Raw genomic sequence first — 26,811 nt, 5'->3', positions numbered from 1 at the left:
CTGCTGATAAGGAACACTAGGCCTAGTTGTAGTACATAAACATGACCCTGTGAGAAAAGGAACTGGGACCAAGTTAGGTGACTGCAGAAGCACTGGGATAGGAAGGCTGCAGGCATTTAGAAGAGAGGAGAGATCTTAGTTTGATGTATCAGGATAGAGGGGAGAACTGAAGGAGGACTTGAGGCCAAAGGACATCCCTCACCAAGATGATGATGCTAACAAGCTCTTATTTAAAAAGAAAAGAAAACAAAAATAATAAAAACAAAATTACAAAGCAAGATAGTATGGACTGAGAAGTGAAAAAAGGAAAAGCCTTGGAGGATACAACCATTCATGCTGAATAGGGCATGCTCTTTATATAGATCCTATTGAAGAAGACTCAGGTAGAATAACAAAACAAATAGGAGATGCCGGATGTGGGAGCAGAATCACTAAAATCTGTAGTGGAAAATCTATCCAAAAAATTAGTCAAAAGTTATAAAGAAATTTATTTAAAAAAAAAAAAAAAGGTTCTGAGGGTAAAAGGATGTTGGGAAGATGGTGGAGTAGCTCAGAAAATCCCAGGCTCTTTACATTTTCTTTACTAATAAATCAAAAGTCTTCCCTTCTGAGCTTATGTAAAGCAATGAAAAACAAATAGCAACTGGAGATGACTGATGATAATCCTGGGACAATAGAAAGGTTCTGAAGATGCTAGGAAGAGAATTCCCCTTCTCTAAACTGTAAATACTTTCAAGGTTAGTTCTACTTAAAACAATAAGTGAAGAGATTGGCCTTGAGATTAGTTGGGTTAGAATAAAGCCTCAACCCCAAACACAAGAACTTTTACTTTGCATACTATGTAGAAAAAATCCAGACAACCTCTGCTGATAAGGAACACTAGGCCTAGTTGTAGTACATAAACATGACCCTGTGAGAAAAGGAACTGGGACCAAGTTAGGTGACTGCAGAAGCACTGGGATAGGAAGGCTGCAGGCATTTAGAAGAGAGGAGAGATCTTAGTTTGATGTATCAGGATAGAGGGGAGAACTGAAGGAGGACTTGAGGCCAAAGGACATCCCTCACCAAGATGATGATGCTAACAAGCTCTTATTTAAAAAGAAAAGAAAACAAAAATAATAAAAACAAAATTACAAAGCAAGGGCAGCTAGATGGTACATGGGTACAATACTGGCCCTGGAGTCACGAGCACCTGAGTTCAAATCCTGCCTGAGACACTTAATACTTACTAGCTGTGTGATCCTGAGCAAGTCTCTTAATCTCAATTGCCTGATCAAAAAGAAAAGAAAACAAAAATAATAAAAACAAAATTACAAAGCAAGGGCAGCTAGATGGTACATGGGTACAATACTGGCCCTGGAGTCACGAGCACCTGAGTTCAAATCCTGCCTGAGACACTTAATACTTACTAGCTGTGTGATCCTGAGCAAGTCTCTTAATCTCAATTGCCTGATCAAAAAGAAAAGAAAACAAAAATAATAAAAACAAAATTACAAAGCAAGGGCAGCTAGATGGTACATGGGTACAATACTGGCCCTGGAGTCACGAGCACCTGAGTTCAAATCCTGCCTGAGACACTTAATACTTACTAGCTGTGTGATCCTGAGCAAGTCTCTTAATCTCAATTGCCTGATCAAAAAGAAAAGAAAACAAAAATAATAAAAACAAAATTACAAAGCAAGGGCAGCTAGATGGTACATGGGTACAATACTGGCCCTGGAGTCACGAGCACCTGAGTTCAAATCCTGCCTGAGACACTTAATACTTACTAGCTGTGTGATCCTGAGCAAGTCTCTTAATCTCAATTGCCTGATCAAAAAGAAAAGAAAACAAAAATAATAAAAACAAAATTACAAAGCAAGATAGTATGGACTGAGAAGTGAAAAAAGGAAAAGCCTTGGAGGATACAACCATTCATGCTGAATAGGGCATGCTCTTTATATAGATCCTATTGAAGAAGACTCAGGTAGAATAACAAAACAAATAGGAGATGCCGGATGTGGGAGCAGAATCACTAAAATCTGTAGTGGAAAATCTATCCAAAAAATTAGTCAAAAGTTATAAAGAAATTTATTTAAAAAAAAAAAAGGTTCTGAGGGTAAAAGGATGTTGGGAAGATGGTGGAGTAGCTCAGAAAATCCCAGGCTCTTTACATTTTCTTTACTAATAAATCAAAAGTCTTCCCTTCTGAGCTTATGTAAAGCAATGAAAAACAAATAGCAACTGGAGATGACTGATGATAATCCTGGGACAATAGAAAGGTTCTGAAGATGCTAGGAAGAGAATTCCCCTTCTCTAAACTGTAAATACTTTCAAGGTTAGTTCTACTTAAAACAATAAGTGAAGAGATTGGCCTTGAGATTAGTTGGGTTAGAATAAAGCCTCAACCCCAAACACAAGAACTTTTACTTTGCATACTATGTAGAAAAAATCCAGACAACCTCTGCTGATAAGGAACACTAGGCCTAGTTGTAGTACATAAACATGACCCTGTGAGAAAAGGAACTGGGACCAAGTTAGGTGACTGCAGAAGCACTGGGATAGGAAGGCTGCAGGCATTTAGAAGAGAGGAGAGATCTTAGTTTGATGTATCAGGATAGAGGGGAGAACTGAAGGAGGACTTGAGGCCAAAGGACATCCCTCACCAAGATGATGATGCTAACAAGCTCTTATTTAAAAAGAAAAGAAAACAAAAATAATAAAAACAAAATTACAAAGCAAGATAGTATGGACTGAGAAGTGAAAAAAGGAAAAGCCTTGGAGGATACAACCATTCATGCTGAATAGGGCATGCTCTTTATATAGATCCTATTGAAGAAGACTCAGGTAGAATAACAAAACAAATAGGAGATGCCGGATGTGGGAGCAGAATCACTAAAATCTGTAGTGGAAAATCTATCCAAAAAATTAGTCAAAAGTTATAAAGAAATTTATTTAAAAAAAAAAAAGGTTCTGAGGGTAAAAGGATGTTGGGAAGATGGTGGAGTAGCTCAGAAAATCCCAGGCTCTTTACATTTTCTTTACTAATAAATCAAAAGTCTTCCCTTCTGAGCTTATGTAAAGCAATGAAAAACAAATAGCAACTGGAGATGACTGATGATAATCCTGGGACAATAGAAAGGTTCTGAAGATGCTAGGAAGAGAATTCCCCTTCTCTAAACTGTAAATACTTTCAAGGTTAGTTCTACTTAAAACAATAAGTGAAGAGATTGGCCTTGAGATTAGTTGGGTTAGAATAAAGCCTCAACCCCAAACACAAGAACTTTTACTTTGCATACTATGTAGAAAAAATCCAGACAACCTCTGCTGATAAGGAACACTAGGCCTAGTTGTAGTACATAAACATGACCCTGTGAGAAAAGGAACTGGGACCAAGTTAGGTGACTGCAGAAGCACTGGGATAGGAAGGCTGCAGGCATTTAGAAGAGAGGAGAGATCTTAGTTTGATGTATCAGGATAGAGGGGAGAACTGAAGGAGGACTTGAGGCCAAAGGACATCCCTCACCAAGATGATGATGCTAACAAGCTCTTATTTAAAAAGAAAAGAAAACAAAAATAATAAAAACAAAATTACAAAGCAAGATAGTATGGACTGAGAAGTGAAAAAAGGAAAAGCCTTGGAGGATACAACCATTCATGCTGAATAGGGCATGCTCTTTATATAGATCCTATTGAAGAAGACTCAGGTAGAATAACAAAACAAATAGGAGATGCCGGATGTGGGAGCAGAATCACTAAAATCTGTAGTGGAAAATCTATCCAAAAAATTAGTCAAAAGTTATAAAGAAATTTATTTAAAAAAAAAAAAGGTTCTGAGGGTAAAAGGATGTTGGGAAGATGGTGGAGTAGCTCAGAAAATCCCAGGCTCTTTACATTTTCTTTACTAATAAATCAAAAGTCTTCCCTTCTGAGCTTATGTAAAGCAATGAAAAACAAATAGCAACTGGAGATGACTGATGATAATCCTGGGACAATAGAAAGGTTCTGAAGATGCTAGGAAGAGAATTCCCCTTCTCTAAACTGTAAATACTTTCAAGGTTAGTTCTACTTAAAACAATAAGTGAAGAGATTGGCCTTGAGATTAGTTGGGTTAGAATAAAGCCTCAACCCCAAACACAAGAACTTTTACTTTGCATACTATGTAGAAAAAATCCAGACAACCTCTGCTGATAAGGAACACTAGGCCTAGTTGTAGTACATAAACATGACCCTGTGAGAAAAGGAACTGGGACCAAGTTAGGTGACTGCAGAAGCACTGGGATAGGAAGGCTGCAGGCATTTAGAAGAGAGGAGAGATCTTAGTTTGATGTATCAGGATAGAGGGGAGAACTGAAGGAGGACTTGAGGCCAAAGGACATCCCTCACCAAGATGATGATGCTAACAAGCTCTTATTTAAAAAGAAAAGAAAAAAAAAAAAACAAGCAAAGGAGATAGAACCCAATCTTAGAAAAGATTATCTGCATAGGGAAGATCCAAGTTTATCTTCAGGAGAGAATGCTTAAGTTGAAAAAAGTGTTTCAACTTCCCCAAGTAAAGTGAAATGCCTACATACCCATGAAGAATTCATTGTACTCCTCAAAAAAGACTTTAAAAAGTCAAATGACAGAGATTGAGGAAAAACTAATATATACATGTATAATAGAAAAAAAATCCGAGAAAAATAAGATTAAGAAAGAAAATTCAAACAACTATAAAAGGAGATGAACAGGATTAAGAAAATGACTCTTTGAAAACTGGAATCGGGCAAGGGGAAGCCAAAAAAGTCACAAGAGACAAAAGAGTAATAAAAGAAACTATAAAGAATGAAAAAATGGAACAAAATATGAGCCATATTGTAAGAAAAACTATAATGAAAGATGAAAGGTCTTGGAATACTATTTATCAAAACATCAAAAGCACTAATATTAAGGCAAAAATATGGTGGCCAGCAAAATTAATGATGATCTGAAGAAAAAAAGGCATTAAATAAACTTCCAGACATTTATGCTTCTGTTGGAAAAAGGCGAAAGCTGAACTTAATTTTGATATACACAGAATATAAGATAAATAGAAAAATATTTCAAAGGATTCAATAAGGATAAACTGCTTACTACTTAAGTTTTATATGCATAACTTTAAGCCTCAGGATTAAGATTGTTGTTAGTCAATGGGTAATTTATGGGGTAGAGGTGAATTTGATGTGACTCTGAAATGCAAAACCACATAGGTAAAGGTTAAAACAATAATTATATAATATGATGTGGTGCAAGAGTAAGAACTGACATAGTGCAATTAGATATGGGGGAAGAGGGCTGGCAAGTCTGAAATCTTACTCACAATAGGAATGAATACAAGAAGAAATAATTTGATCTAAGAGACGATAAAAATTTTCAGAATTTAAGAAATAAGAGGGTGAGTGAATAGAATAAGGTGGTATAAAAAAGAGTGTGTAGGAGAAATGGGATAGGGTGTGTAGATTAATAGTATTGGGATAAAGAGGGAGATAAAGGGTGGTGACAGAAGATAACGGAGGCATCCTTTGGAAGGGAGTGGGTTTGGGAAGGGAAGGAAGGAAGCTAAATTAGCAGTAAAAGTAGAAGCATCCACAGGGAAAGAAAATGAGATATCCACAAACATAAGGATCTGGAGTAGAATTTTCCAAGGGAAAAAAACAAATAGGAGTAATAAAATTGATCTAAGACAAAGTGAAAGTTAAAATAGATTTGCTCAAAAAAGAAAACTAGAGAAACTACATTATTATGTCAGCCATATTAATATCCATTTTAAACTATTGAAAACAATTAAACAATATAAGGTCAGAGTATTATTCCGATATCAAATATAAGTTGGTTCATTTAGAAAATACAGAAAACCTTGAACCTAAAGAGAGTGATGACATCCACATTCAGAGAAACAGAGAACAAATGTCAATGGATATCTGTAAATTTGTTCATGATTACAGGCATTTGTGTGTATATATATGTGTGTGTTTGTGTATATGTATGTATCTGTGGGAGTGTGTGTATGTATATGCATTTATGTGAGTGTGCTGAGATGAATAGACCGCAGTGAAAACTCATATTTCTGATAGCAACTAGTATTTAAGTGGGTCCCAGGTAGGGATACTGATAGGATTCCATAGTTCCCATGTGGGCCCTTTTTGCATATCTTGTGTTAACAGGATATTTTTCCAAAGAGAACTATCTTGAACTGATGCCCACAGTTACTGTATACAATAATCAGAAGGCCACAGTAGGGATGCAAACTCTCAATGTTATTTTGTATAAATACTGTGTATCTAACTACAATATTTAACATGTATTGCTTTGAGTTCTTTCCTTTAAAAGTTCCTGTCTCTCCCTTTCTAAGTAACTATTTCTGCTAATCAACTTTGCTTGCTTTATGGCAACATAAAGCTTTTTGTCACTTTAATCAAAGATGACCAGAGCTTGTGAATTCTTTCTGGATGACTTCCCACATTCAAGAGTTATTGTATTCCTCTGATGTGTATATATGTTTAGGTGTGTATGTGAATGTATATAAATAGGTTTGTATTTATGCTTAGATAAAGATATACATGTTAAACTGCAGTGTTCTTGAGGGAGATTGGGGGGAGGGGAAAAAAGGGAGGAAAAAATAAAGTAAAAAGTACACAGCAAAGAACAGAAGAAAAGCTACAAGGAAGCAAAGAAAAGATGGAACAGTTCTGAATAAACTTTGTTCTATTTTTATACACATTTTCTTGAAAAGAATATTGTTACAAATTTTGAATCCTTTTTTTTATTGTCTTATACAAATGACAATGCTTTTATTCCTTTTTCCATTTTCATTACTTTTTAGTGCATGGTATTATGCTTTAAATAAATATATTTTAAAAGAAAGAAAGGAAAAGACTGAAAACAAAAGTCTTTCAATTTGGATAAAAAGTCATCATTGGTAATTATGGAAAATATAATTTTGTACTATCAGAAATGACAAAATTATAGATTTCAGAACAGCCTACGTAAACACTTTTGAATACATGCAGAAAAGAGAATATTCATTATAACAAAAATTGATAGAAATGGAATTAACACTGAAAGATTTCCATTCTCTCATTACCAGTTTTGAAAAAACCCAGCCCAGTGGATAGAGCACCAGCTCTATCAGTCAGGAAAACCCGAGTTCAAATCTAGCCTCTGACAATTAATACTTCCTAGCTGTGTGACCCTGATCAAGTCACTAAAGCATGATTGCCCCAGCCAAAAAAGAAGAAGAAGAAGAAGAAGAAGAAAAAGAAGAAGAAGAAGGAAGAAGAAGAAGAAGAAGAAGAAGAAGAAGAAGAAGAAGAAGAAGAAGAAGAAGAAGAAGAAGAAGAAGAAGGAAGAAGAAGAAGGAAGAAGAAGAAGGAAGAAGAAGAAGAAGAAGAAGAAGAAGAAGAAGAAGAAGAAGGAAGAAGAAGAAGAGAAGAAGAAGAAGAAGAAGAAGAAGAAGAAGAAGGAAGAAGAAGAAGAAGAAGAAGAAGAAGAAGAAGAAGAAGAAGAATCTACCCTAACCTAAGGAAAAAAAAATAAAGTTCGTATAAATCTCTCAGTGGCAGAGAGGCTTTAGAATACATAAACTTAACATTGTATACTCTTTTCAGTTTGATAACTTTTACTGATTTTTTTTATATAGCATATATGTGTAAGTATGTGTACCTATGTATATTTATGTGTCTATGCATGTTTGGCTGAATTTCAGGGAACTGGCTCAGTGTTGAGAGTGTGGGAATAAATCTGAGAATGGCCATGTTATAGATAATATTTCAATAATTCTAATCTCAAATAGTTCCAGTGATGAATTTCACTAAATTTTCTTTCATGTTGTTGAAACTAGTAAAGGTGATTTGTTTAAGTAATAATCTTTTGGGGAACAGTGACTATGTATAATATTATTTCCACTATTAAAGAATAACTTTAAAACAGTTTAAAATCCCCCTCGCTCATTTAGAATTCTTAATAGGGGGGAATGGCATGGTCTTTCATCATAAAAGATTTTGATGTTTTAGAATTCCCCCCAAACGTGCCTTAAAGTCTCATGTATGAAGCCTTGATTTTAAGGACTTTACCATCTCCTTTCTCAATATATGAAACAGTTTTCAGGAGAGGGCTTACAATTAGACTCTAAATAAAACTTGGTGGAACCCAAATTATAAATGTATCCTTGCATCAGCCAAAAAAAAAAAAAGAAAAAAAATGGAAAAAAAAAACAGAAGAAATTATGGTGATTTTCAAAATCAAAAGCTCTCAATCAAGTTTTTGTTTCGCTATTGAAAAAAAAAGTGAAAACAAGTAGTGATAAGAGCAAGAAACAGACTGTGTAATATTGCTGTATGAGTAGAGAAAGGAATAAATATGAAAGAGATATGGAAGAGGTGGAAATGACAAGATTTGGTAACTGATATGCTACTATATAGGTGTAAGGAAGGGAGCAGGAAGAATTATCTATAAATCTGAATGTCAGGAGTTGGAGAAGGTAATTTTGATGTGTAGAGGATGAGATCCATGTGGACATATTCATTCATTAGTCTGGAAAGGTTATACTTGGATCTACAGGTTTGGGCATTTTCTATACAGATTTTCATTTCTTGGCAGTTGAAAAGATCTTGTAATGAAGAAAGTCATCTGCACACAGAGATAAGACTGTAGGGACTTACTGGGAATCATAAGAGCATTTTCACTTTTGTTGTTGTTTGAATTTTGTATTCTTTCTCAATTTTTTTTTCCTTTTTGATCTGATTTTTCTTGGGCAACATGGTGATTGTGGAAATATATAGAGAAGAATTGCAAATATTTAACACATATTGAATTACTTGCCATCCACAGGAGGGTGTAAGGGGAAAGGAGGGAAAAATATTAGAACACATTTGGCAAGAGTAAATGTTGAAAATTGTTTATGCATATGTTTTGAAAACAAAAAGCTTTCATAATAAAATATGATAATTAAAAAAACAATGAGGGCAAACAGGATCATCATCCTTGGAAAATATTGAGGTGGCAATAGTTTAAGCCCTTCAGAGAGAGGTTTTGGTGCCACAACTTGAAGCAGAAGGGAGGAAGATACAGGTTGAAGAGCTCTGATACTATTCTGTATTTGCAGTAGTTGATAGCTCTGCCACAGAGTCCATTTCCACCTTCTCTGTCCTTTGGTTCCAAGATTCTCACTTTTCCCAGAAGGGGGATAATAGTCAGAGCTACACTTCATTCACCAAACTTCTTCTAGCTTGTAGGCTTTGACATGACAAAGTACTTTGGAAAGCATTTTATCTCTATTATAGACCTGTTCTAAACATTCAGATCTCTGCTCAAAAATTTTGACCTCTAAAGCAATAGGTCTCTACTATGCTGTAACTATCTCAAGGCTAATCAAGTTCCAGACTAGATCTCCTACGTCCAAAAAGCCTTCATCCATCTGAGATGCTAAGAAATTATCCATTTCTCACTTTCTCTGCTCTTTTCTATACCAATCTTTGCAGCAGTCTTTCAGCAATACCATCCACATTTGGAAGGCTTTTTCCCCTTCTTGCTCCTTTGAGATATGAAGAAATTGCCTCTAAATTGCTTCTGTTTTTTCAGAATAACCAAAATTCCTTTGCAAGAATTTCCATACCAGATGATTGTGATTTCAGGAGTGACTTGAGATTTTCCACCAGCTTCTTTCACTTTTCAAGGTCACATCCCTATCACTGATGTGCTGTATAAAGTATCCCATCTAAAACTTGAATAATGTTTGAAGAGTCATGCGTGTCTTTCTTTGAGCAGCTCCTTCATTGGGTCAGTCAGTAGGGTTAGGGTCAGTCCATGTACTGGTTAGTACTTCTCAGCTTCTTGTTTCCAAAAAGGGTTCGATCTGGTGAACGGTTCCCAAATATGCTTTCGCGGAGCTGAATTGACTCTAACCAGGACTGATTCATGCTCATCAAGAGACTGCCCAGTCATTGTTTGGGGTAGGGGAAGGAGGAGCTTGAGGAAGGTTCTGGGAACTGTAAGAACAGCCCGTTTTCTGGTCTTGAGTCGAGTTCAGCTTGATCTGGTCTGTGCGCGCCGCCCGCTCACTGTTTCTTTAGCAGGGGCCACCGACATCTCGAAGAACTCCGATTCTCTGGGTTTTCTCCCCGCAAGCTGGAAGACTCCGATGCTGAACTCAGCAGATCAGCCCATGAAAAGGTCCCTAGTCAGACACTAAGGAACAGATCTGGCAGAAAATGACACTTGCCTTCCTGGGCCTGGCAGCAGGGGAGAAGACAAGTGGTGGAAATGTCTGCACAGCAGCCTGAAAGGTAACATAGAAGCTGGACGTGGCTGGTGGAGAGAAATTTAACATTCCAGTTTCTCGATCTAGAAATGTTAGTAAGAAGAAACAACAGCAACTTAATAGGCAAAAGAAGAAGGATCAAAGTCCCCAGATGAAGATGGTTCACAAGAAAAAGGGCATTCTTATCTTTCATCTTCAACTGTGTAGCAGACTGTCCAAAGTGGGGGGAAGAATGGGCCTTTCCCAAATAATCAAAATTGCAATTCCAGCTTAGTGAGCTCCAATTTATTTTTGAAATTCCAAACTAATCAGAACTGCTGCCCGAGCCAAATTTACTGAGCCTACCAAGTGTTGTGCCTTAACCTCCCAGCCACTAGGTTCCAGTTTCCTTCAGTCCTTCTCATAATGGCCTTTCAACTGAAAACCTTACTTCAAGTTGAGTTGTGATGTGAGGTATCAGATTGGTGATGTTTAAATGTTTAGGGCTTCAGATATTTGAGAGGACTGAGCTGGGATCTGTTTCTAAACATGGCTAGGGAATATGTCTTTCATCTATATAAAGCAGCTGACTGATTCTAGTGGGCAATATTTGATGTAAAATTTCAACATTTTTATGTGTTTGTGTTTGTGTGTGCACTTGCATGCCCACTCATTGTCCTGTAACTAAGGAGAGCAATGGCAGTATTAGATGGCAGTTTGAAATCAGTTATTTGGAATGTTTGGACTTGATGTCAGCTCTTCTTAACTGAATGGCAGCTCTTCAATTTTGAACTTGAAATAATGGTTTGATTTGGAAAGGATACTATAGCATAAATATAGATGCATAGAAATATATAGGCTATTTTTAGAGAAAGAAATTGAAGTATTATTTGTTTATAGGCAAATGAACAGTAGTGCAGTGAACATTTAATGTGAGGTAACAGCAGACTTATTATTTTTGGAAAACAAGCTGAAATCATTTAGCTTTCACTGTGGCTATGGTAAAGGACTGGTTGAACATCAGGCAGTTCTAATCTAATAGCAAACTATTGTAATGTAACTGTAATCATAATGGAATGGCAAACTGTCATATCGAATGTGAGCTTCTGGGATAGATGATTGATAGGAATTCTTCCTATCCATGAATGAGATAAAGGTTGGATAAGGAGGGGAATGCTAATCAACAAGGTGGTACCAAAATCAAAAGGACTTATGATTGATGATGGCATACAGGGAAGGAGCAAGAGTTCGTAGGGCAGAAGACATTGCCCTGCTACATGCCTCATCCCTTAGTGATCACTGGCTTTTGTGGAGGAGATATGTCTGATTATTCTAGGGACACTCATTCTTTGTTACTCCAAGGTCAGGAATTGCATAGGGGCATTACCTTAGGGACATGTGAACAGACAAAAGTAGTAGTAATATTTTTGGTCGGGAAAATGTACCAAAATTTTTCTTAAAAGATATTGGAATCTTTATTCAATGTTTGACATATTGATATACTGTTAAGAGCTTTCAAAATGCATCAAGGCACTGAAAAAGTGACAAAATTCATCTGGCCTCAAATAGCGGACCTCTATGAGAGTCCTAAAATAGGGTAAGGTTGTAAATGACTTAGAAAAAGGGAGAGTCATATTAAATAAATGTAAAGTTTGTAGCATACATAAAATTTTCCTGGCCTTTTAATTAATTTTACTTTTAATTAAAAATTGTTAAATGTAAGATAGATCACAGACTGAACTAAGACATGGCCTACCTAGTTTTAAAGGGATCAACTTTTCTTTTCTTCTTTTAAGAAGCTTGCTTTTTAAGTTCCTTGTTAATGCTTATACATGTTTGATTCAGTTCTGAATTGTATTGCAAGAGATGATTTAGAGCAATTAGGAAATAAATCAGAAATGTGAAAGCTGCTAAGGCTTAGTATAGTGATCTTACATTGAACACATAAAGGGATGTTTGGCAAAGAATACTATTAAAAGAGACCTAATTATTTTTTTAAAAAACCAAAACAATTAAAAGGGGCTAAGGTATTGATTTTGATTAAATGATGGTCTTTTACCAAAGGGCTATTTCTCAAACAGAAAATAAGGTCCTCCCTTTGGCCTTTTCCCATCAAACAAAATTCAATTATGAAATGAGCTTTTAAAATAAGCATTTGTAAAATTGTGCAGTTAGGATCATTATGAGCAACATTTTTTTAAAAAATTCCCAACAGTGGGTAAAGGGGAAAGAAATAGAATTTTAAAGTAGTAACTTGTTTAAGTAAATGACTGTACAAAAGAAGTGGCAGCTCTCTCCATAGTTTGCTTTATAAAATTGATTGACATATTGATTGCATTGTATTTTTCTCCAAGGAAAACTATACCTTAAGAAGAGATGTCCAAATACATTTGTTTTTCAATCAACTTTTGAAAAATACTTATATATGTATATGAACTGGAACCAAAACTGAAAATAAAATAATTTCTCTCTCCTCCCAAAAGAAGTCAGCACAGGAGTCCACTTTCAAATATAGTCCAAAAAGTTTTTGGGTTTTTCTTTTAATAGGTATTTGAATAACCTAGTCTTCTCTTAAAGTAAGTTAAAGAACAAGTACAAGGTATGAACTATCATTTTTCTTAATGAATAAGTGCTTCACATCTCCCCAAGATATTAATAGCATCTTGTAGAACACTCTCAATATTAGGTTTATCATTTAAGCTCCAAAGCACACCTCAAAACAGCTGTCTACTTTGTGGGTCTGGATACATTGTTGTATCCCCAAATCATCAAAATTCATCAGTGATACTGACCACATTTGGCTTCATATACATAATCATATTCAGCATAGTATATATCATCTGTATTTCATTTAAGCTCATGAATAGCTTTGCAACAGTTAACTTTTACCCTACTTTTAAATAAAACAAACTAGCAAGTACAAATAATGAGTTACAACTTCAAATCAAATGAAAAAAAATTAATCATATAGTTTAAAAAGATGAACTGAAGTTCTCAGAATGGCCTGCCCATAGTGATGAACATTGGATATTGGATATTGGATTAAAAAAAAAAAAACAGATCATTTTGACTGCTCAAAATATCTGATCATGAAATTTTCTTATTTGTTCTTATGTGGCAATGTTTTTACTGTTGAAAAATGTGCCCTACATATCAAAAAACAGAGTTTTTTGTACGGTCAAAATATCTAAATAAGCAATTTTCTAATTGCTTCTTGTGCGGCAATATTTTTGCAGTTCAAAGACTACCATACAAATAAGTAAAAAAGAAAAAAGGAAAAAAGAAAATATAGTGTTTTGAATACTCAAAATATCTGATCAGGCAATTTTCTTATTTCTTCTTGTGTGGGAAAGTTTTTACTGTTAAAAGACTGCCATACTAATAAAAAAAAAAAAACAGATCACTTTGAAAGCTCAAAAATATCTGATCAAGCAATTATCTTAATTCTTCTTCTGTGGCAATGATTTACTGTTGAAGTATGGCCATACAGGTTAAAAAAAAAAAAGAGAGAGAGAATTTTTTGAATGCTTAAAATATCTGATCAGGCAATTTTCTTATTTCTTCTTGTGTGGGAAAGTTTTTACTGTTAAAAGACTGCCATACTAATAAAAAAAAAAAAACTATTTCAAATTCTCAAAATATTTTGTCAGGTAATTTTCTAATTTCTTCTTGTGTGGCAATGTAATTACTGTTGAAACACAGCCATAAAGATATAAAAAAAAAAAAAAAAAAACAGAGCATTTTGAATGCTCAAAATATCTGATCAGGAGATTTCCTTGTGTCTTCTTATTTGTGAATGTTTTTACTGTTGAAGGACTGCTATGCAAATAAGAAAACCAGCATTTCGAATGCTCAAAATATCTGATCCAGCAATACTCTTATTTCTTCTTTTGGGGCCATGTTTTTGCCATTGAAGTATTGCCATACAGATGAAAAAAAACAGAGCATTTTGAGTGCTCAAAATATCTCACCAGGCAATTTTCTTATTGTAATAGCTTCCTAATCAAATTACAAAACTTACGGAAATTGATACTTCCAGCATTTTAAGGAGAATAAATTAAATGGAATGTAAACTGCAAACATGAAAAATGGGAAGCTACTTTTAAATAGCCTTTTTTGTAATCTTGTGTCATTCCAAAAGCTTGGAGATGCCTGAACAATCGGGCTTGTTGAGACTAGCTGAAGAAATTCTATATGTGACAGCAACAGTAATAATATCATGAACTAAACTCAGTGAATTTAAGGAAAATTCTAGAGACATCTCTGAATGTATATGACCCCGCTACCTCCCATTTAATATTAAAGTTCTCTTTATTCTTTATAGGGTTCTCTTTCCTTTTATAAGCTTTTCTTTATTAGGAAAGTCAGAAAGAGTAAAGGCCTCCCAGGCAGGCTTTCGATTGTACAAAGGCCTGGAAGTCCTTCCTAAAGAGTTTTTGCCTCCATCCAAAGAAGGTTGTTGTGCCAGGCTAAGAGGTAAGTGAATTACTCATAAAGAGACATACAACCTGCAAATTAAGACATCATAGAGTAGTTTATTAATCAGACTGATGGCTAGGGAAAGAATTTAGAACCAAAGACAGAGAGCATTACCAAAAAAAATTTGTTAAACTATCTATCTCATCTTCATTTGGTAAATGTTCAAAATATCTGATGAGACAATTTTCTTACTTCTTCCGTGTCAACGATTTGACTGTTGAAAGATGGCAATACAGAAAATAAAAACAGCACGTTGAATGCTCAGAATATCTGATAAGGCAATTTTCTTATTCTTATTTGTGAATGTTTTTACTGTTGAAGGATTGCTATACAGATAAGAAAAAGAGCATTTTGAATGATCAAAATATCTGTTTAGGCAATTGGATCCAAATGAGTGGAAGTTAGTGGGAGAGCAACCTAGTGAATATTACAATATTTTTTTAATGTTGAAAGAAAACCATACAGATGAAAAAAAACAAAAGAAAACAAAAGAAAACCAAAAAAAAGAACATTTTCAATGCTAAAAATATCTGATTAGGCAATATTCTAATTTCTTCTATAGTGGCAATGTTTTTACTGTTGAAGGGTGGCCAGACAGATTAAAAAAACAGAGCATTTTGAATGCTCAAAATATCTGATCAGGCAATGTTCTCAATTCTTCAAGTGTGGCAATGTTTTTACTGTTGAAGGGTGGCCATAAAGATAAAAAAAAAAAAACAAAATAAAACAAAACAAAAAACAGAATATTTTGAATGCTCAAAATATCTGATCAGGCAATTTTTTAAAAAATTTCTTCTTGTTTGGCAATATTTTTACAGTTCAAAACCTGCCATACAGATTAAAAAAAAAAAAACAGCATTTTGAGTGCTCAAAATATCTGATTAGGCAATTGGATCTAAATGAGTGGAAGTTAGTGGGAGAGCAACTAGTTGAATACTACAGTTCTCATCCAAACTCAATTTCTAAAAATATACTTTATAGATACAATTTAATATACCTGGGTATAAGAAATTATTTAAGTGTTAAATTGAAGAAAAACAAAGTGCAGGAAGGAGAGGTGCCAACTAAACTAGTTGAAAAGCAGGAAGAATCAGATATGAATGGAGTTAAGTATAATTCTGAGTGTGATACTTCACAGTAGGAGAAATTAGATCATTCCTCATCTCATGAGAATGAGAATATTAAGACAGGGTGAGAGAAAAGCCCAAACCCCATGTCCAAAGGGCAACCGAGGCTTTCACTGGACCTCTGAATGTAGATGGCCCCAGAGAAATGAGAGGCAGGGCCCAGCTCCAAGATATCAATCAAAAGACAGATGGGGCATGATAGCAGCTCAGCTTACAAACCCAGAGAGGCTTTAGAAGTTTATTATTCTGGTGGGATCCACCATCAGAAAAGGAATGAAATATCCTCAAGAGTTTACCCTTGGGGAGAATACAGGCCTTTTGACACAACAAGCCAGTGCCCAGTGCAAACAGTTTCAATGTAATTGCCAGGGGATGAGGAGAAATCCCCAAATTGGTAAATAGAAGGGAATTAGAAAGCTCTCCCCCTTACACCTATATAGTAACATACCAGTTACCTTTGTCAATTCCAGGCTGGGCTTCAACTGCAAAAGAATCTGGCAGGCTTTGCTCAAGAAATGTCACCTCCATCCTACAAAAAGTAACAACATTGGGCCAGGCAAAGAGGTAAGTGAATTGCACAAAATGTTCAAAATATCTAATCAGACAATTTTCTTACTTCTTATGTGTGAATGATTTGACTGTTGAAAGACTGTCATACACACACACACACACACACACACACACACACACACACAAACACACACAAAAGCATTTTGAATGCTCAAAATATCTGATCAGGCAATTTTCAAGTGTGGCAATGTTTTTACAGTTGAAGGATTGACATAAAGATTAAAAAAATAATAGAATATATTGAATGTTCAAAATATCTGTTTAGGCAATTGGATCCAAATGAGTGGAAGTAAGTGGGAGAGCAAGCTAGTGAATACTACAATATTTTTTACTGTTTAAAGACTACCACACAGATGAAAACAAAACAAAACAAAACAAAACAAACAAACAAACAAACAAGAAAAAACAAGAACATTTTGAATGCTCAAATATCTGATCAGGCAATTTTCTCATTTCTTCAAGTATGGCAATGTTTTTACTGCTGAAGGATTGGCATAGAGATTTTAAAAAATAGAGTCTATTGAATGCTCAGAATATCTGATCAGGCAATTTTCTTATTCTTATTTATGAATATTTTTACTGTTGAAGGACTGCTATACAGATAAGAAAAAGAGCATTTTTAATGCTCAAAATATCTGTTTAGGCAATTGGATCCAAATGAGTGGAAGTTAGTGGGAGAGCAACCTAGTGAATACTACAATATTTTTTACTGTTGGAAGACTATCATACAGATGAAAAAACAAATAAAACAAAACAGACAAACAAACAAAACCAGAACATTTTGAATGCTCAAAATATCTGATTAGGCAATATTCTTATTTCTTCTTTTTTGGCAATGTTTTTACTGTTGAAGGGTGGCCATACAGATAAAAAAACAGAACATTTTCAGTGCAGAAAATATCTGATTAGGCAATATTCTGATATCTTCTTTGGTGGCAATGTTTTTACTGTTGAAGGGTGGCCAGGCAGATAAAAAGCAGATCATTTTGAATGCTCAAAATATCTGATGAGGCAATTTTCTCATTTCTTCAAGTGTGGCAATGTTTTTACTGTTGAAGGGTGGCGAGACAGATAAAAAAACAGAGCATTTTGAATGCTCAAAATATATGATCAGTCAATTTTCTCCTTTCTTCAAGTGTGGCGATGTTTTTACTGTTGAAGAATTGCCATACAGATTAAAAAAAAAAAATAATAGACTATATTGAATGGTCAAAATATCTGATCAGGCAATTTTCTTATTTCTTCTTGTGTGGCAATATTTTTACTGTTCAAAGCCTGCCAAAAAGATTAAAAAAAGAAAAAAAAATTTGAATGGTCAAAACATCTGATTAGGCAATTGGATCTAAATGAGTAGAAGTTAGTGGGAGAGCAACTAGTTGAACAGTTCTCATCCAAATTCAATTTCTAATAATATACTTTGTAGATACAATTTAATGTACCTGGTATAAGAAATTATTGAAGTGTTACATTGAAGAAAAACAAAGTGCAGGAAGGAGAGGTGCCAACTAAAGTAGTTGAAAAGCAGGAAGAATCAGATATGAATGGAGTTAAGTAAAATTCTGAGTCTGATACTTCACAGTAGGAGAAATTAGATCATTCCTCATCTCATGAGAATTAGAATGACAAGACAGGGTGAGAGAAAACTCCAAACCCCATGTCCAAAGGGCAACTGAGGCTTTCACTGGGCCGCTGAATGTAGATGGCCCCAGAGAAATGAGAGGCAGGCCCAGCTCCAAGATATCAATCAAAAGACAGATGGGGCATGATAGTAGCTCTGGTTACACTCAGAGAGGCTTTAGGAGTTGAGAATTCTGGTGGGATCCACCACCAGAAAAGCAATGAGATAGCCTCAAGGGATTACACTTGGGGAGAATACAGGCCTTTTAACACTACAGGCCAGTGCCCAGTGCAAACAGTTCCAATGTAATTGCCAGGAAATGAGGAGAAATCCCCAAATTGGTAAATACAAGGGAATTATATGGCTCTCCCCCTTACACCTATATAGTAACATACCAGTTACCCTTGTCAGTTCCGGGCTGGGCTTCAATTACAAAAGAATCTGGCAGGCTTTGCTCAAGAAATGTCACCTCCATCCTACAAAAAGTAACAAAGTTGGGCCAGGCGAAGAGGTAGTGAAATACACATAAAGAGACATACCACCTGCAAATTAAGACATCAAAGAATAGTTTATTGATCAGACTGATGGCTAGGGGAAGAATTTAGAACCAAAGACAGAGAGCATTACCAAAAAGAAATTTGTTAAACTATCTATCTCATCTTCAATTAGTAAATGTTCAAAATATCTGATGAGACAATTTTCTTACTTCTTCTGTGTCAAGGATTTCACTGTTGAAAGATGGCAATAAAGAAAATAAAAACAGCACTTTGAAATCTCAGAATATCTGATCAGGCAATTTTTAAATTCTTATTTGTGAATGTTTTTACTGTTGAAACACAGCCATACAGATAGAAAAAAAAAAAAAAAAAAAACAACAACAGCAGAGAATTTTGAATGCTCAAAATATCTGATCGGGAGATTGCCTTCTGTCTTCTTATTTGTGAATGTTTTTTACTGTTGAAGGACTGCTATAAAGATAAGAAAGACAACATTTCTAATGCTCAAAATATCTGAACCAGCAATACTCTTCTTTTGGGGCAATGTTTTTGCCGTTGAAGTATTGCCATACAGATGAAAAAAAAAAATAGAACATTTTGAGTGCTCAAAATATCTTATCAGGCAATTGTCTTATTGCAATAGCTTCCTAATCAAATTACAAAACTTATGGAAATTGGTACTTCCATCATTTTAAGGAGAATAAACTAAATGGAATGTAGACTGCAAACATGAAAAAAGGGAAGATACTTTTAAATAGCCTTTTTTGTAATCTTGTGTCATTCCAAAAGCTTGGAGATGCCTGAACAATCGGGCTGGTTGAGACTAACTGAAGAAATATTATATGTGACAGGAACAGTAATAATATCATGAACTAAACTCAGTGAATTTAAGGAAAATTCTAGAGACATCTCTGAATGTATATGAATCCCCCTACCCCTATTTAATATTAAAGTTCTCTTTATTCTTTATAGGGTCCTCTTTCCTTTGATAAGCTTTTCTTAATTAGGAAAGTCAGAAAGACTGAAGGCCGCCAAGCAGGCTTTCAGTTGTACAAAGGCCTGGAAGTCCTTCCGAAAGAGTTTTTGCCTCCATCCAAAGCAGGTTGTTGTGCCAGGTGAAGAGGTAAGAGAATTACTCATAAAGAGGTATACCACCAGGAATTAAGACATCAAAAAAGAGTTTATTGATCAGACTGATGACTAGGGGAAGAATTTAGATTCAAAGACAGAGAGCACTACCAAAAAAAATTTGTTAAAATATCTATCTCATCTTCAATTGGTAAGTGTTCAAAATATCTGATGACACAATTTTCTTACTTCTTCTTATGTGTCAAGGATTTGACTGTTGAATGATTACAATACAGAAAATAAAAACAGCATTTTGAATATTCAGAATATCTGATCAGGCAATTTTCTTATTCTTATTTGTGAATGTTTTTACTGTTGAAACACAGCCATACAGATAGAAAAAAAAAAAACAACAGAGCATTTTGAATGCTCAAAATATCTGATCAGGAGATTTCCTTCTGTCTTCTTATTTGTGAATGTTTTTACTGTTGGACTGCTATATAGATAAGAAAACCAGCATTTCGAATGCTCAAAATATCTTATTTAGCAATATTCTTATTTCTTCTTTCTTGGCAATGTTTTTACTGTTGAAAGATGTCCATACAGATAAAAAAAAAAAATAGAACATTTTGAGTGCTCAAAATATCTCATCAGGCAATTTTCTTATTGTAATAGCTTCCTAATCAAATTACAAAACTTACGGAAATTGGTACGTCCAGCATTTTAAGGAGTATAAACGAAATGGGATGTAGACTACAAACATGAAAAATGGGAAGCTACTTTTAAATAGCCTTTTTTGTAATCTTGTGTCATTCCAAAAGCTTGGAGATGCCTGAACAATCGGGCTTGTTGAGACTAGCTGAAGAAATTCTATATGTGACAGCAACAGTAATAATATCATGAACTAAACTCAGTGAATTTAAGGAAAATTCTAGAGACATCTCTGAATGTATATGACCCCGCTAACCCTCATTTAATATTTTTTTTAATTTTTATTTAATAATTACTTTATATTGACAGAATCCATGCCAGAGTAATTTTTTTTTACAACATTATCCCTTGCACTCATTTCTGTTCCAATTTTTTTCCCCTCCCTCCCTCCATCCCCTCCCCTAGATGGCAAGCAGTCCTTTATATGTTGGATATGTTGCAGTATATACTAGATACAATATATGTTTGCAGAACCGAACAGTTCTCTTGTTGCATAGGGAGAATTGGATTCAGAAGGTATAAATAACCCGGGAAGAAAAACAAAAATGCAGATAGTTCACATTCGTTTCCCAGTGTTCTTTCTTTGGGTGTAGCTGCTTTTGTCCATCATTTATCAATTGAAACTCAGTTAGGTCTCTTTGTCAAAGAAATCCACTTCCATCAAAATATGTCCTCATACGATATCGTTGTCAAAGTGTATAATGATCTTCTGGTTCTGCTCATTTCACTTAGCATCAGTTCATGTAAGTCTCTCCAAGCCTCTCTGTATTGATCCTGCTGGTCATTCCTTACAGAACAATAATATTCCATAACATTCATATACCACAATTTACCCAGCCATTCTCCAATTGATGGGCATCCATTCATTTTCCAGTTTCTAGCCACTACAAATAGGGCTGCTACAAACATTTTGGCACATAGAGGCCCCTTTCCCTTCTTTAGTATTTCTTTGGGATATAAGCCCAATAGAAACATTGCTGGATCAAAGGGTATGCACAATTTGATAACTTTTTGGGCATAATTCCAGATTGCTCTCCAGAATGGTTGGATTCATTCACAACTCCACCAACAATGCATTAGTGTCCCAGTTTTCCCGCATCCCCTCCAACATTCATCATTATTTTTTCCTGTCATCTTAGGCAATCTGACAGGTGTGTAGTGGTATCTCAGAGTTGTCTTAATTTGCATTTCTCTGATCAATAGTGATCTGGAACACTCTTTCATATGAGTGGTAATAGTTTCAATTTCATCCTCTGAAAATTGTCTGGTCATATCCTTTGACCATTTATCAATTGGAGAATGGCTTGATTTCTTATAAATTTGAGTCAGTTCTCTATATATTTTGGAAATGAGGCCTTTATCAGAACCTTTAACTGTGTGTTAGGTTTTGTGAACCTAACCTTTTCCACTGATCCACTAATCTATTCCTTTATTTTTTTTAATTTTTTTAAATAACTTTTTATTGATAGAACGCATACCAGGGTAATTTTTTACAGCATTATCCCTTGCATTCACTTCTGTTCCGATTTTTCCCCTCCTTCCCTCCACCCCTTCTCCCAGATGGCAAGAGTCCTTTACATGTTGAATGGGTTGCAGTATATCCTAGATACAATATATGTGTGCAGAACCGAACAGTTTTCTTGTTGCACAGGGAGAATTGAATTCAGAAGGTATAAATAACCCGGGAAGAAAACAAAAATGCAAGCAGTTTATATTCATTTCCCAGTTAACCAAAACTGTGTTTTCCCAGTTTGTTGCTTCCCTTCTAATCTTGTTTGCATTAGTTTTGTTTGTACAAAGGCTTTTTAATTTGATGTAATCAAAATATTCTATTTTGTGATCAGTAATGGTCTCTAGTTCATCTTTGGTCACAAATTACTTTCTCCTCCACAAGTCTGAGAGATAAACTATTCTATGTTCCTCTAATTTATTTATAATCTCATTCTTTATGCCTAGGTCATGGACCCATTTTGATCTTATCTTGGTATATGGTGTTAAGTGTGGATCCATGCCTAATTTCTGCCATACTAATTTCCAATTATCCCAGCAGTTTTTATCAAATAATGAATTCTTTTCCCAGAAGTTAGGGGCTTTGGGTTTGTCAAACACTAGATTGGTACAGTTGACTATTCTGTCTTGTGAACCTAACCTTTTCCACTGATCCACTAATCTATTCCTTTATTTTTTTTTAATTTTTTAAATAACTTTTTATTGATAGAATGCATACCAGGGTAATTTTTTTTACAGCATTATCCCTTGCATTCACTTCTGTTCCGATTTTTCCCCTCCCTCCCTCCACCCCTTCCCCCAGATGGCAAGAGTCCTTTACAGGTTGAATGGGTTGCAGTATATCCTAGATACAATATATGTGTGCAGAACCGAACAGTTTTCTTGTTGCACAGGGAGAATTGAATTCAGAAGGTATAAATAACCCGGGAAGAAAAAAAAATGCAAGCAGTTTATATTCATTTCCCAGTGTTCTTTCTCTGGGTGTAGCTGCTTCTGTCCATCTTTGATCAATTAAGGCTCTCTTTATCAAAGAGGTCCACTTCCATCAGAATACATCCTCAAACAGTATCGTTGTTGAGGTATATAATGATCTCCTGGTTCTGCTCATTTCACTCAGCATCAGTTCATGTAAGTCTCGCCAGTTCTCTCTGTATTCATCCTGCTGGTCATTCCTTACAGAACAATAATATTCCATAACATTCATATACCACAATTTACTCAACCATTCTCCAATTGATGGACATCCTTTCATTTTCCAGCTTCTAGCCACTAGAAACAGGGCTGCCACAAACATTTTGGCACATACAGGTCCTTTTCCCTTCTTTAGTATCTCTTTGGGGTATAAGCCCAGTAGAAACACTGCTGGATCAAAGGGTATGCACAGTTTGATAACTTTTTGAGCATAGTTCCAAATTGCTCTCCAGAATGGCTGGATGTGTTCACAATTCCACCAACAATGTATCAGTGTCCCTGTTTTCCCACATCCCCTCCAACATTCCCCTTTATCTTTCCCTGTCATTCTCGCCAATCTGACAGGTGTGTGGTGGTATCTCAGAGTTGTCTTAATTTGCATCTCTCTGATTAATAATGATTTGGAGCATATTTTCATATGTCTATAAATAGTTTCAATTTCTTCATCTGAGAATTGTCTGTTCATATCCTTTGACCATTTTTCAATTGGAGAATGGTTTGATTTCTTATAGATTAGAGTCAATTCTGTATATATTTTGGAAATGAGGCCTTTATCAGAACATTTGATTGTAAAAATGTTTTCCCAGTTTATTGTTTCCCTTCTAATCTTGTTTGCATTTGTTTTGTGTGTACAAAAACTTTTCAATTTGATATAATCAAAATTTTCTATGTTGTGGTCAATAGTGAGCTCTAGTTCTTCTTTGGTCATAAATTCCTCCCTCTTCCACAGGTCTGCGAGGTAAACTATCCTATGCTCTTCCAATTTATTTATCATCTCATTCTTTATGCCTAGGTCATGAACCCATTTTGACCTTATCTTGGTGTACAGTGTTAAGTGTGAGTCAATGCCTAGTTTCTGCCATACTGATTTCCAATTTTCCCAGCAATTTTTGTCAAATAATGCATTCTTATCCCAGAAACTGGTGTCTTTGGGTTTGTCAAACACACTAATCTATTCCTTAGCCAATACCAAATGGTTTTGGTGACTGCTGCTTTATAATATAATTTTAGATCAGGTACAGCTACGCCACCTTCATTTGACTTTTTTTTCATTAATTCCCTTGAGATTCTCGACTTTTATTGTTCCATATGAATTTTGTTGTTATTTTTTCTAGATCATTAAAATATTTTCTTGGAAGTCTGATTGGTATAGCACTAAATAAATAGATTAGTTTAGGGAGTATTGTCATCTTTATTATGTTCGCTCGGCTGATCCAAGAGCACTTAATATTTTTCCAATTATTTAAGTCTGACTTTATTTGTGTGGAGACTTTTTTATAATTTTGCTCATATAATTCCTGATTTTCCTTTGGTAGATAGATTCCCAAATATTTTATGCTATCAACAGTTATTCTGAATGGAATTTCTCTTTGTATCTCTTGCTGTTGGGTTTTGTTGGTGATATATAAAAATGCTGAGGATTTATGGGGATTTATTTTGTAGCCAGCTACTTTGCTAAAATTATGAATTATTTCTAATAGCTTTTTAGTAGAATCTCTGAGGTTCTCTAGGTATACCATCATATCATCTGCAAAGAGTGATAGTTTGGTTTCTTCATTGCCTACTCTAATTCCTTTAATATCTTTCTCGACTCTTATTGCAGAGGCTAGTGTTTCTAATACGATATTAAATAATAATGGTGATAGAGGGCAACCTTGCTTCACTCCAGATCTTACTGGGAAAGATTCCAGTTTTTCTCCATTGCATATGATGCTTACTGATGGTTTTAAATATATGCTCCTGACTATTTTAAGGAAAAGTCCATTTATTCCTATGCTCTCAAGTGTTTTTATTAGGAATGGATGTTGGATTTTATCAAATGCTTTTTCTGCATCTATTGAGATGATCATATGGTTTTGTTTGGTTGGTTATTGATATAGTTAATTATGCTAATAGTTTTCCTAATATTGAACCAGCCCTGCATTCCTGGTATAAATCCTACTTGGTCATAGTGTATTATCCTGGGGATGATTTTCTGTAATCTTTTTGCTAATATTTTATTTAAGATTTTAGCATCAATATTCATTAGGGAGATTGGTCTATATTTTCTTTCTCTGTTTTCAGCCTACCTGCTTTAGGTATCAGTACCATGTCTGTGTCATAAAAGGAGTTTGGTAGGACTCCTTCAATCTCTATTTTTTCAAATAGTTTATTTAGCATTGGAGTTAATTGTTCTTTAAATGTTTGGTAGAATTCACATGTAAATCCATCTGGTCCTGGGGATTTTTTCTTAGGGAGTTGGTTGATAGTTTGTTCTATTTCTTTTTCTGAGATGGGACTGTTTAGGATATTTACTTCTTCCTCTGTTAGTTTGGGCAAGCTATATTTTTGGAGGTATTTTTCTATTTCATTTAAGTTGTCGAATTTATTGGCATAAAGTTGGGCAAAGTAACTCCTAATTATTGCTCTAATTTCCTCTTCGTTACTGGTGAGTTCTCCCTTTTCATTTTTAAGACTAACAATTTGATTTTCCTCTTTCCTTTTTTAAATCAGATTTACTAAGGGTTTGTCTATTTTGTTGGTTTTTTCATAGAACCAACTCTTAGTTTTATTAATGCAATAGTTTTTTTACTTTCAATTTTATTGATCTCTCCTTTTATTTTTAGAATTTCAAGTTTAGCGTTTGACTGAGGGTTTTTAATTTGTTCCTTTTCTAGCATTTTTAGTTGCAAACCCAATTCATTGACCTTCTCTTTCTCTATTTTATACACATAGGCCTCTAGAGATATGAAATTTCCCCCTATTACCGCTTTGGCTGCATCCCATACATTTTGGTATGATGTCTCATTATTATCATTTTCTTGGGTGAAGTTATTAATTATGTCTATGATTTGCTGTTTCACCCAATCATTCTTTAGTATGAGATTATTTAGTTTCCAATTATTTTTTGGTCTACTTCCCCTGGTTTTTTGTTGAATGTAATTTTCATTGCATCGTGGTCTGAAAAGGATGCATTTACTATTTCTGCTTTACTGCATTTGAGTTTGAGGTTTTTATGTCCTAATATATGGTCAATTTTTGTATAGGTTCCATGAACTACTGAAAAGAAAGTGTATTCCTTTCTGTCTCCATTACATTTTCTCCAGAGATCTATCATATCTAACTTTTCTAGTATTTTATTTACCTCTTTGACTTCTTTCTTATTTATTTTGTGGTTTGATTTATCTAATTCTGAGAGTGCAAGGTTAAGATCTCCCACTATTATAGTTTTATTGTCTATTTCTTCTTGCAGCTCTCTTAATTTCTCTTTTAAGAATTTAGATGCTACACCACTTGGTGCATATATGTTTAATATAGATAGTGCTTCATTATCCATGCTACCCTTTAGCAAGATATAGTGCCCTTCCTTATCTCTTTTAATTAGATCAATTTTTGCTTTAGCTTGATCTGAAATCAAGATGGCTACCCCTGCTTTTTTGACTTCACCTGAAGCATAGTAGATTTTGCTCCAACCTTTTACCTTTAACCTACATGTATCTCCCCGCTTCAGGTGTGTTTCCTGTAAACAACATATTGTAGGATTCTGGCTTTTAATCCATTCTGCTAACTGCTTCCTCTTTATGGGGGAGTTTACCCCATTCACATTTATGGTTAGAATGACCAATTCTGTATTACTTGCCATCTTGTTAACCCCGATTTATGCTTTTTTCCCTTCTTTTCCCTTTCCCCCCTTCCCAGTATTAAGCTTGTGAGCACCACTTGCTTCTCACAGCTCTCCCTTTTTAGTATCCCTCCCCCCACCTTAGAGTTCCTCCCCCTATCTTACCCCTTTCCCTCCCAGTTTCCGTATTCCCTTCCGCTTAGCTT

The 26,811-nt window shown here is 34.9% G+C and overlaps 1 protein-coding gene and 1 pseudogene across 2 annotated transcripts in view; one reads left to right on the top strand and one right to left on the bottom strand.

Moving 5' to 3' along the window:
* The window catches only part of LOC127553403 (proline-rich nuclear receptor coactivator 2-like), a 22,246-nt pseudogene extending 11,349 nt beyond the window's left edge, over positions 1-10,897 (top strand).
* The window catches only part of LOC127554392 (uncharacterized), an 804,883-nt gene that overhangs the window by 649,658 nt on the left and 128,414 nt on the right, over positions 1-26,811 (bottom strand). The gene's annotated exons all lie outside the window — the stretch shown is intronic.

Source organism: Antechinus flavipes, chromosome 3, assembly GCF_016432865.1.
Source record: "Antechinus flavipes isolate AdamAnt ecotype Samford, QLD, Australia chromosome 3, AdamAnt_v2, whole genome shotgun sequence".
In the NCBI taxonomy this organism is placed as follows: Eukaryota; Metazoa; Chordata; class Mammalia; order Dasyuromorphia; family Dasyuridae; genus Antechinus; species Antechinus flavipes.
Note: the sequence above shows the minus strand (reverse complement) of the source record. Positions and strands in the feature narration are given on the sequence as shown.